Source organism: Euphorbia lathyris, chromosome 3 (assembly GCF_963576675.1).
Source record: "Euphorbia lathyris chromosome 3, ddEupLath1.1, whole genome shotgun sequence".
Classification (NCBI taxonomy): domain Eukaryota; kingdom Viridiplantae; phylum Streptophyta; class Magnoliopsida; order Malpighiales; family Euphorbiaceae; genus Euphorbia; species Euphorbia lathyris.
Genome location: NC_088912.1, coordinates 57,200,446 through 57,212,893, shown reverse-complemented (window position 1 = coordinate 57,212,893; position 12,448 = coordinate 57,200,446).

Here is a 12,448-nt window from a genome sequence, read left to right as displayed (position 1 = left end):
GTTGCAACTTCTTCCAGACCTGCACTAAGTAGAAATTCGAAGAAAAGGCCTTCTCAGCCTACGACTGAGTCCAAAGCTAGGATCTCAGTTGATCTTTTGGATGAAGATGCTAATGATTCCGAACATGCTGAGGACCATGAAGATGTAATGACTGAGGATGAGCCTTCTGAGGCAAAACCTGAAGATATGGATGTTGAGACACAAGATGACAAAGAAGAAAAAGAAGATACTGAGGTTCAGTTTAAAGAAACATCAGCTTATGGAGTTAGTGTTGCCATAGCTATGGCCATGGGACCTGATAAGCTCTCTTCTTACTTGTTGCTTGATCTTATCTTCTGCATTTACTAAACGTTCCATGTTTCCTTTGGTAGATGTTGGGACCCATGAGCCGAAAGGAAATGGAGGGAATAAAGATTATGAACCTCAAACTTCAGCTACTGATAAGCAAACCGATGTCAAAGACTTCGGCTCTATCTCGAATCCTGGCACCGACTCCACTGGCACACCCTCTGATTTTAAGGTTCACTCATAAAACTTTTCAAGTAACTTTCCTTGCTCGCTCCAATTGCTTACTTTGACGTGCTTTTCTGATCTCCCTTTTGTTCATGCAGGGATCCGTAACTAGAACCCCCATGCCTAGGTTGTCTGCACCTGTTGATCCTTTTCAACGGCTGGACTTAAGCTTCATGTTTAGGAGAATTTATGGTCTCACCAGCAGTCATGCCACAACGGCTTTAACTGAGTCTATTCAAGTAGCAAAAGAGACTATTCAGCGCTGCCTAGCTCTAGACTTGCCTGCACTGGATTCTACTCAGGTTGTCATATTGAAATCTACTGGTAGGGTATTCTCCTCTTCTCTTACCTCACAAGCTAGCAAGGAACTATTATCCTCTTTGGCTCAGAAAGCCTCAGATTTTTATGATGAAATACATGCTGATAACAACAAGCTGCTAGAAGAAGAAATTCAATCTTACTCCGCCTTGCTGCAAACTATCAAAGATCTTCGTGAAAGGGCTACCGTTAGGGCCAAACTGGATCAAGAGAAGGAGGAGCAGTATAATGCTCAAGAGAATGAGCTTCAGGCTTTGGAAGAACACATTAGACAAATCAAGCTTGATCAAGAAGCTATAGACCATGAGAGAGCCTTATTGGCCGCTACCCAATAGACGAATCTTGTTGAGTTGGAGATTTCTGAGGAGAAGGCCATGACAGATCAAGAGAAAATGGAAAAGTAGGTGCAAGAAGTTGATGCTTTGAACCTACAAAAGTATGACATGTCTAGAGGCCCGAAAGGATTTCAAGAAGATTGACCTTGATAATTTGTAATTTCTGAACAATTTCTCTGTTTTTGGGTAATTTGGAGGTGTCAGGGTTTGGCACCTTCTGGCTCTCCTTTTGAATAATTACTTTTGTGAAATGGCCTATGGTTTATTGGCCTATTTTCATCTATTCTACCTGCTTGATTACTTTTGTGCTTACGTCCATACTTAGATTGCGTGAATTGTTGAGTGGATGAATGCCTGTATGAAAATATGCACTGTAGAGAAAAAGCGGCCTTAAAAGGCCTGCAATTTTATTACTGAACTTTGATTACAAAATTATGGGATCTTATATCCCTAGGAACAAAGTAGAGAATTACCATCAAAAGAAATACGTTAAAGTGGCTTCAAAATGCTTGAGGCCAACTTTCATGTAGATCTTTAATAGAAGCGGACTTTAGCTGGAACTTCTTGAGGAACTGTTTCCTCCACTTAGCCTTTGGCAGTTTTCCAACATTGTCGAGAAAAACTTCTTTAAGTATCTTCCATTTATGACCCTTCTATTCGGCTCCCCTTTCAAACTGGCTAACCAATATGTATTTCCCTTCAATACCTCATGGATCTTAAAAGGGCCTTCCCAATTTGGATACCATTTGCCAAATTCCCTTTCTTTCGATCCCAATGGCAAAATTGATTTCCACACTAGATCTCCCACCTCAAAGATTTTTCTTCTTACTCGTCTGTTGTATGATCTGGCTACATTCTTCTTCTGGATCAACATTCTATTAAAAGCACTAAGTCTGGCTTGCTCCATATCTTCTAATTTTGTCAACATGGCCTCAGTATAGCCTTCTACGGTTAGTCGTGCTTGTCTGGCCACTCTGCATGATTGAACTATCAGCTCCATAGGCAACACAACTTCATGCCCATAAGATAGCAAGAAAGGACTGGCCCCAGTTGCTTCTCTCTTGGAAGTTCTGTATGCCCATAACATTTTTGAGAGAGTTGCATGCCAGTTCTTTGGATTCTCTGTCAACATCTTTTTTATGATTCCAATCAAGATCTTATTGGATGACTCTGCTTGACCGTTCACCGGAGGATAATATGGAGAAGAATTGAGTACTTGGATCTTATATTATTCAGTAAATTCTCTCATTTAAACCCCGGTGAAGATGGTACGTTGATCCACGGTTAGTATTTCCGGTATGCCAAATTTGTGTATGATGTGACCTTTGATGGGTGAATGATGTCTTCTTGATCCACTTTTCTCATGGGAACTGCTTCTACCCACTTTGTAAAATAATCAGTAGCCACTAGGATGAATGAATGTCCTTTTGATGAAGAAGGATGAATCTTCCTAATGAGATCCATGGCCCATCCACGAAAAGGCCATAGCTTTATCACAGGGTGCATATCGTCAGCAGGAACCCTTGAAATTGGACCATGTTTCTGGCACTGCATCCCTTTGCATAGTTGACACAATCTTTCAAAATAGAAGGCTAGAAATATCCATGTCTTCTCAGTAACCATCGCATCTTGATTCATGTTTGATGGGCTCCATAGATGCCTTTTTGCGGTTGGCTCATTACCTTTAATGCCTATGGCATTCCCAAACACCTCAGCAATAATCCATCGTCACCTTTCTTGTATATCTCTTCCTCTAACATTAAGTAGCGCTGAGCCCTGATCTTCACCACGTACGGAACTCTCTGGGCTGGATCTTTCAAGTACTTCTTTATTGGCTCCCTCCAATCGTTTATGATATCTGCATCAATGTTGAAGCTTTCTATTTTAATTCCTCTCTGAAAGATGGATGGATGCCCTTTCTTCTATACTAGGATCAACCGGTGAGTAAGTTCTCTAGAAATCCTCAAACCTGAGGCCATTTGTGCCATGTCGTTCACCTCCCAATTTTCCTTCCTCGGAAGGTAAGCCAGAGATAAATCCTCAAAATCATCTGCTAGCTGTCTTGCCATGGTGTAATATGGAGCCAAAAATAAGCTAGTGCATTTAAATTCTCCACTGATTTGCTTCAGGACTAATTGAGAGTCACCCATGATCACAACTTCTCTTGCTCCCAGATCTTTTAATAGCTCCAAACCAAATTATCAAGGCCTCATACTCGGCTAGATTGTTAGTGCACTCAAAATCAAGGTTAAAAGACAAAGCAGTTTTAACATTGGAAGGAGATATGATTACCACACCTGCTCTTGCAGCTCTTTCTATGCTGGATCCATCGAACTTAAGAGCCCAAGGAACTCTATTTACTCCACAAATTGGCAAATCTACATCTTCTTCTTTCTCCATGCTTGAGGGATGCTCTGCTAGAAAGTAAACTCCGCCAGAGCTAAGGCCCATTTGCCAATCCTTCCCCTAATCAAAGGTTGGGATAGCATGAATTTTAGTAAGTTTGTAGGAGAAATCACAAACACTCTAAACTGGATCAAGTAGTGTCTTAGCTTGGAGCAAGCGAAGTATAAGGCTAGGCACTACCTTTCCACGGTTGTATACCTTCTCTCAGTGTCCGTCAAACATCTGCTCAGATAATATACCGCTTGTTTGTGGCCTGCTTGATTATTTTGGGCCAACAGATAACCAATGGATCTATCTGTCGCGGACAGATACAACTTCAATGGAACTTCCTTCAATGGAGGCACCAACACCAGTGGGTGTGTCAAGTATTCCTTGATCTTATCAAACGCCTCCTGGTGTTTGCTTTTGTTGGGTTTAGTGTCCTATAGACAATTGTTCCAGGATATAAACCTAATGGAAATGAATTGTTCTTTATATCATTTGTTTTAATAAGATATGGTTTCATAACTGTATAAAAGAAACCTCTTTTAAAGAACTAAATAAGTCTAATAAAAGGAAATCCCTAAGTTTATTTAAAATGATTATAAAGTGTTCATACAAGCATGAAGTGAGACGAAACATTATAATAAACTAATAAACTTAAAGTCACCCCAAGTCAAGTGATATGTTTTGAATAGGGATTGACATAACAATGTTGAGACTTGCATATAACAATGTTTTCTGTCGAGACAGAGAGCTGATCTCACAAGCTTCAGATATGCAGATATCTGGACAGTTACGTGGATCCAATGAATGGAGTTCATTAGGATTGGGGACCCGACTTGAGATAACAGGATGGGTAGATTTATCCTTGTCACCTGTTCATCTCATTGGTATTAATAGGTATAAGTAATCCTAAGACTCAAAGGAATGTTAATTAGTGATTCTGGATTATGGAATGTGATGCTTTGATTCTGTTGTAACACGATCCATAACAGGGATGACTCTAGGGTGTGTACGGCAGACGTTGGGTATCGCAGGAAGTAATTGCAGGATAGTTATACATTGGATTGAGCATTTGTCACTCCTAATAAAAATGGGAGATACGTCCAAGGATCGCTTGTGGAAGACTTAACTCTAAATCCTTGCAAGGTGATAGCTTAAGACTTGAAATGAAGATTTCACTTAACCTATCTAATTGGAGTTAACTCGGCCTGTACAAGTAAAACGAACGTCTCGTTATATATGACTTGACATTGCCCATAGTCATAAGATTCTGTTCAAGGATGTAGTTGATGAAGGATCGAATTATACTGTAACTAATACGGAAAGGTCAACGACAGAATCAACATGTCTTCTTATAGCTCTGGGGGAATGTTTCGGATCTGCCAATCACAGTTCGCGTACTCATTCCGTTATACAAAGATTGAATATAATTCTGACGAATTAATTTAATAGTTGTATACGGCTAGAAGCAATAAGAACCTAATGGGTCACACATAAGACTTGGAACCCAAAAGAGAAACATATGTTAATTAATTGACGGAAGCCCAACTGAGTCCACTAAGGCCCAGTAGTATATGAGGGGGCGAATTTATGTATTAAATACATATAGGAATTAATTTATTTTCTAAACAATTATAATTAGATTATGGTTGTCCACTTCTACTCCTCTCTAGTGAACTAAGAAACACAGGAAGTTCCCAACTCTGACCCCAAAAGCACACTTCAGCGGGTTCATCTTGAGCTTGTGCTCTCTCATCCGTACGAACCCTTTATTGAGATGCTCAACATGATCACCATCTCTCTTGGATTTCACCACAATATCGTCGATGTATACTGTCATGAATTTTCCCAACATATCATGAAAGATAGCATTCATAGCCCTTTGATAGGTTGCTCCGGCATTTTTCAAACCAAACGGCATGACCAGCCACTCAAAAGTCCCCAAAGCTCCTGGGCATCTGAAGGCGGTCTTAGCTATGTGTGCTATTGCAATCAAGATTTGATTGTAGCCAGAGAAACCATCCAAGAAAGATAAAATGTCATTCCTAGAAACATCATTAATAAGCATATTAGCAATAGGCATAACGTATACATCTTTAGGGGATGCATTGTTTTGATCTCCGAAATCAATGCAAACCCTGAGCATATCTAGTGTGCTGATGAACGTTTTACGTATACGTGAATGTGAAGGCAAGTGTACCTTAGTCGTGTATCAAGTAATAAAATGAAAGTAGAGTATCGTTCCCACGAGGATGGTGATTATAAGTACTAATCTCTTTGCTTACTATCTATTATTTAAACAACCAAAATGTAGAGTTTGTTGGACAACCAAGCTAAGACTTAAGCAAGAAATGAAATAAAAATTACACAAATTAAGTGAGAGATTACTTATAATAAAAGAAACTAAGGCTTCTAGCTTCACTTAACCTCTTTGCTTGGTAATAACACGTAACCTCTTTTAAGTTGTTTTATCCTTTTTAAGATGGCGATTTTTCTTATTAACTAATAGTTCTCGAGATCGGTTCTAAACTCTCGACTAATTACTTTCCCTTGGTCCGGCTCAAGTAATTAATCAAGAGAAGCATTAAGTTTTCTTATTTCCAAACCTTCGATTTATTACTTTCCCTTGGTCCGGCTTAAGTAATAAATCTAAGATTTGTAACAAGATTAAATCTAAACCTTTTTAACCTACTTTACCTTGGTCCGGCTAAAGTGATTACTTAAGATTCTAGAAAAACCGCTCAAGTAATTAGTTCTAAACTTTCGATTAATTACTTTTCCTTGGTCCGGCTCAAGTAATTAATCCAAAGAAGCATTAAGTTTTCTTATTTCCAAACCTTCGATTTATTACTTTCCCTTGGTCCGGCTCAAGTAATAAATTAAAGATTTGTAATAAGATTTATGAAAAACCTTGGAAAACCAATAAGCCACACTAAATGATCATTAGGTCCAACTTATGAATTTCGATTAATCAATTTAATCACGGTCAATATAAATGATTAATTATATCCAAGTAGAGAGTTGGCCCATCTCCTACAAGTATTAAGAATCATAAGTTAGTTCTCCAAAAGGATAAAGATAACTTAAATAGGTTAAACGTAATTACCACATAATTAAGGTTAAGATCCACTTTTAGCCTTAGTTAAGAGGGGTTTAGCCCATCATTAGATTAAAACACATTTTAGAAAGATAGATAATAGAGTTCATATTAATAAAAGAGATTAAAGTTTAGAAGAAACCGTAGTGACGATTACCGAACGAACTTCTTCGGTAACTTGAAACTTACTTTTATTAGATGAACTTTTGCACAAACAACACTCTAACAACAATAAGAACAACACAAACAACTGATTCTTAAAGATAAGAATCAACAAAATAACATTATAGAGGGAAGAATTAAGCCTAAGCTTGGTGTGTCTTCAAATGGCACCCAAAGCCTCCTTTTATAGTAAAATGGTACACAAAATTCCAAAGAACAAGTCATCCTTATGGCCTCCCACTCCTTATCATCTGAATTTAGCATTTAAGAGAGCATGGGGGAAGATTTTAATAATTTAGGAGTTGAAATGTCAAAGGAATCTTAGGCTTCAACATATTCATCAACTTTGGTTAATTTTCTGGGCCTGATTCACTTCGAATTTGGAGATGATTATTATTAGACATTTGTTCATCTTTCTCTTAGCTTTCCAACTCATTTTGAATCGCCTCAATCCGAGTCCGTATGAGGGAGAAAAGTTGAAAATACGAAAATGTGTCAAATCTGTCCTAGTGTGAACAATTAGACTCTTATCTTGCAGCACCTATCCGCGACGAAGTGCACGCTGGGTGTCACTAAAGTTCCTCTTTTCTTGTCCTTTTTACTCCCGAGTTGCCGCCTTAAGCCCCGACTTGGTTATTTGTACCGAAAACCTTGCGAAAGTGCCTAGAAAACACACAAAGTGGCTTAGATACATAAAATGAAGAAAAAAAAATACAAAAACCATCATTAAAATTTATTAAAATGGTATAAAATAACTAGTAATTAAATACTAAAAATGCTATAAATTACGACGATAACAACACCCCCAAACTTAAGCTTTGCTTGTCCTCAAGCAAAGAAAAGCTGAAAACAAATTTTATCGTCGAATAAGTTAACGTAAAGACAAGAATTATTTTAATCGAAAATGGACAAAAATTCTATATTCAAATCTCGGACTATTTCTTTGGATAAAATGATTTGTTTTTACACCCTTATTTTCCAAACAAACATTTTTCACTGTGTTGAATAAAATTGAACCAATTTAAACACCTCGCATGGAAGTCACTCTTACGCTCAAGTGTTTAGGGCATTAAATTTTCGCTCAAATCCGATAAAAACACTAACTATTAAAAATTTGCATGGTCATCCAAATCTTTACCAAACACGACTGACTATAAACACGATCAAAAGGTCTTTAACGGGTTGTAACGTTGGTTGAGGGTAAAGGTATGGAGAAAAGGAAATTTGTGGGTAAATAAATTCACGGGTAATTATTTGATAGATTCTCAAGAGAGATTTTCTCTTTCAGAAATTCAAAATTTTGTAACCGAAATCTCTCTTTTATTTTTATTTATATATATGATACTATATATTTTTATTTATATATATATATATATTTTTTTTTTCTCTTTTTTTTGACTTTATATATAAATATCAATATGAATTTTATTTATATGTATATATATATAGAAAGTATGAAATATACGAAAATAGAGAGGTATAACCGTTATATATCGGTAGAAGTGTTTGTCTGAATTTCGTATTTATTGTGAATCATCATCTCAAGCATATTGGTTACTAATTACCCATAAATTTAGGGGGAACAAAAATGGTATTTATGAAGGAAATGCGGCTTGTAACGTGGTGAAATGAATGGAATGTCTAGGCTCGAAGGGGTGAACGACGGAAAATATGTTTAAGGTGGGCTATCATTTTGAGTATGAAATGTGGGGGTAAAACAAGGAAGGCCTTAATCATGTCGTGTTTTGAGCTAGACGCGTGAGGTTTTGACCGGTATTTGATGCAAATTCTCAAGTTTCGTGTAATTATGGAACACTCGTGAGAAAAAAAATGAAGCATTAGTGAATGCTTTTTAAATTAGGCTCAAAAACTCACTTTGGAAAGGTAATGTGTACCAATTAACTCAATTTTATTCCTCAAAATGTAAATGTCGATTTGTTAAATACTGAGTGAAATCAAAAAAAAATTTACGTATTCAAAATAATCCAAAATTCGTTTACAAAATTTAAGATTTTCAAATAAAGTTTCATCCTATCAAAATTTAACATTTATTCTAGACAAAATTTTGTTTGATTTTCTTGTTCGATTAAAGCAAAACTTTAGAGTGGGGTTTTTATTCAAAATTATTTAACAAAAATATTTATTTAAAAGCTAAATAAAGATAGTAAAAATAAAGAGAAAAATAAAGGTGGTGAAAATAAGGTGCAAAATAACACCAAAGTAAAAATAAAGTGTAAAACAACATTAAAATTAGAGGTACGTCACACGACTGAAACAAAAGTACGAAAATAACAATAAAAGAGAAAATAAAAATAACGTTCTATCCTTTACTCCCATCCCCCATTAGTGTAGCATTTAGTCTCGAAATGCGAAATAAAAACTAACACTAAAGTAGAAAGTAAAGGATAGAAGGACTCCCTATCGAAGGCAACTGTGAGGATTATAGTGTGTGGGGTTGATCGGAGGTAGAAATTAAATGATTAATGGAGGTTATCGCTGGAAAAGTCGCCGGAGATGGATGGGGGGATGGACGGCTGCGCTGCAAAATAAGAGAGAAGAAGTTAGAAATAAGGAAGAGAACAAAAGTGGGGCATTAAGCCCTCCTAATCACCCACCTCGTCGAGGTTGATCCCAACCTCGTCGTGGTCGGGATGCACCTCGTCGAGGTCGGGATGCACCTCGTCGAGGTGATGAGTTCCAGAGACTTGCAAAGTCTCTGGAACTTTACACTTCGACGAGGTGATGTTCACCTCGTCGAGGTGAGGAGTTCCAGAGACTTGCAAAGTCTCTGGAACTTTACACTTCGACGATGTGATGTTCACCTCGACGAGGTGTACCTGTAGCCTTTTTTTTTTTTTTTTTTAAGATGAAAAATAAAACGAAAATAAAATTGAAATAAATATATATTATAAAAGTAAGAGTGAAAGTTGAGATAAAGAGGTTAGAAATATCGGGTTGCCTCCCGACAAGCGCTAAGTTTAACGTCGATCAGCTCGACGTTATTGAGTGGCTAGTTGCTCGTGGTCGGGGCATTGAGGTATACGACGGAATCGTTCATGCTTGTGTCTCCGGTCTCATATAGTTTCACTCGTTGTCCGTTTACTTTGAATGGTGCCACACCTTCTCGTTGAACCGTGACCACTCCCGAAGGGGATGTTTCGGTTACTTCATACGGCCCGTGCCATCTCGACTTTAGCTTACCGGGAAAAAGTCGTAACCGAGAGTTGTATAGAAGAACTTTATCCCCCGGTTTGAATGTTCGCGGAATGATATGCTTGTCATGCCAACGTTTTGTCCGTTCTTTATATAATCTCGCGTTTTCATATGACGAAAGACGGAATTCATCGAGTTCGTTGAGCTGCATCAAACGTTTTTCTCCTGCAGAACACATATCAAAATTTAAAAACTTGAGAGCCCAAAACGACTTGTGTTCTAGCTTTACGGGTAGATGGCATGCTTTTTCGAAAACTAGACGATACGGTGAGGCACCTATAGGGGTTTTAAAAGCCGTCCTATAAGCCCACAAAGCATCGTCTAACTTAATCGACCAATCATTTCGGGATGAATTTACCGTTTTTTCTAAAATACTCTTTAATTCCCGGTTTGATATTTCAACTTGACCACTTGTTTGGGGATGATACGGGGTGGTTACCCGATGGGTGACTCCGTATTTCGCCAACAATTGGTCAAATTGCTTGTTGCAAAAGTGCGTGCCACCATCACTAATGATCGCTCGGGGTGTTCCGAATCTAGTGAAAATGTTTTTCTTTAGGAACTTCGTAACCACCCAAGCATCATTAGTAGGTGAAGCAATCGCCTCTACCCATTTTGATACGTAATCTACTGCAACAAGCACAAACTGGTTACCAAATGAATTCGGAAAAGGACCCATAAAATCAATGCCCCACACATCAAAAATTTCACAAACCAATATACTCGATAGGGGCATTTCGTGTCTACGTGATATGTTACCCGTTCGTTGACACTTATCGCAAGATTTTACGAACTCAAATGCATCTTTAAAGATCGTAGGCCAATAAAACCCACACTGTAAGACTTTGGCAGCCATGCGGTTTGGACCGTGGTGGCCACCGGGTTCACGTGAGTGACAAAACTCAAGTATAGATTTTACCTCTTCTTCTGGGATACACCTACGAATCACATTGTCTCCACAAACCTTAAAAAGGAAAGGCTCATCCCATAGATAGTGCTTTGCATCAGCGAAGAACTTACGTCTTTGTTGGTATGTGAGCCCGTGAGGAAGTATATTACCTGCTTGAAAGTTTGCGAAATCGGCGAACTATGGTAGTGTTGATACGCTAAACAACGATTCATCTGGAAAGAACTCCTTGATCTCTCTTTGCACGTCGGTTCTATGTGGTTCAAACTCCAATCGTGAAAGGTGATCGGCAACCACATTAGCTACCCCTTTCGTGTCTCGTATCTCCAAATCAAATTCCTGGAGTAGGAGAACCCATCTGATCAATCTCGGTTTTGCATCCTGTTTAGATAAGAGATATTTTAGTGCGGAATGATCAGTGTAAACGATAACTTTTGAAAGCACAAGATAAGAACGAAATTTATCAAAAGCGAAAACAATTGCTAGTAGCTCCTTTTCGGTTGTTGTATAATTTTGTTGTGCTTCATTCAACGTCCTACTAGCAAAGTATATCGGTTGAAAATTCTTATCTTTTCGCTGTCCCAAACATGCTCCAACTGCCAAATCGCTAGCGTCACACATTAGTTCAAAAGGTAAACTCCATTCAGGACTAATCATTATTGGTGCATCAATTAACTTTTCTTTCAATAGTTCAAAGGCGGATAAGCATTCTTTAGAAAAGTTGAACTCAACATCTTTCATCAACAGTTTGGTCAATGGCTTTGAAATTTTCGAGAAATCTTTTATGAAACGCCTATAGAATCCTACATGTCCTAGAAAGCTTCGGATAGCCTTAACAGAATTAGGCGGTGGCAAATTTGCAATCACCTCCACCTTCGCCGGATCTACTTCTATGCCTTGACATGATACTTTATGGCCTAGAACAATCGATTCATTAACCATAAACTGACATTTTTCCCAATTTAGAATCAAATTAGTATCTTCACATTTTTTAAGCACTAGTTCCAAATTATGCAAGCAACTATCAAATGTTTTTCCAAACACGGAAAAATCGTTCATGAAAACCTCCATGAAGTTTTCAATCATGTCATCAAAAATTGCCATCATGCACCTTTGAAAGGTAGCCGGGGCATTACATAATCCAAAAGGCATTCTAAGATAGGCAAAAGTTCCATATGGACATGTAAAAGTTGTTTTCTCTTGGTCGCTTGGAGCAACCGGGATTTGCATATATCCGGAATAGCCATCTAAATTACACATATAAGCATGTCCCGACAATCTTTCAAGCATTTGATCGATGAAAGGTAAAGGAAAATGGTCTTTCCGAGTGGCATCATTCAATTTTCGGTAATCAATACACATGCGCCACCCGGTTACCTTTCTTACCAGGATTAGTTCATTTTTTTCATTAGCTTGAACAGTTATACCTCCCTTTTTAGGTACGACTTGTACCGGACTTACCCAACTACTATCCGAGATTGGATAGATGATACCTGCATCAAGGAGTTTTAG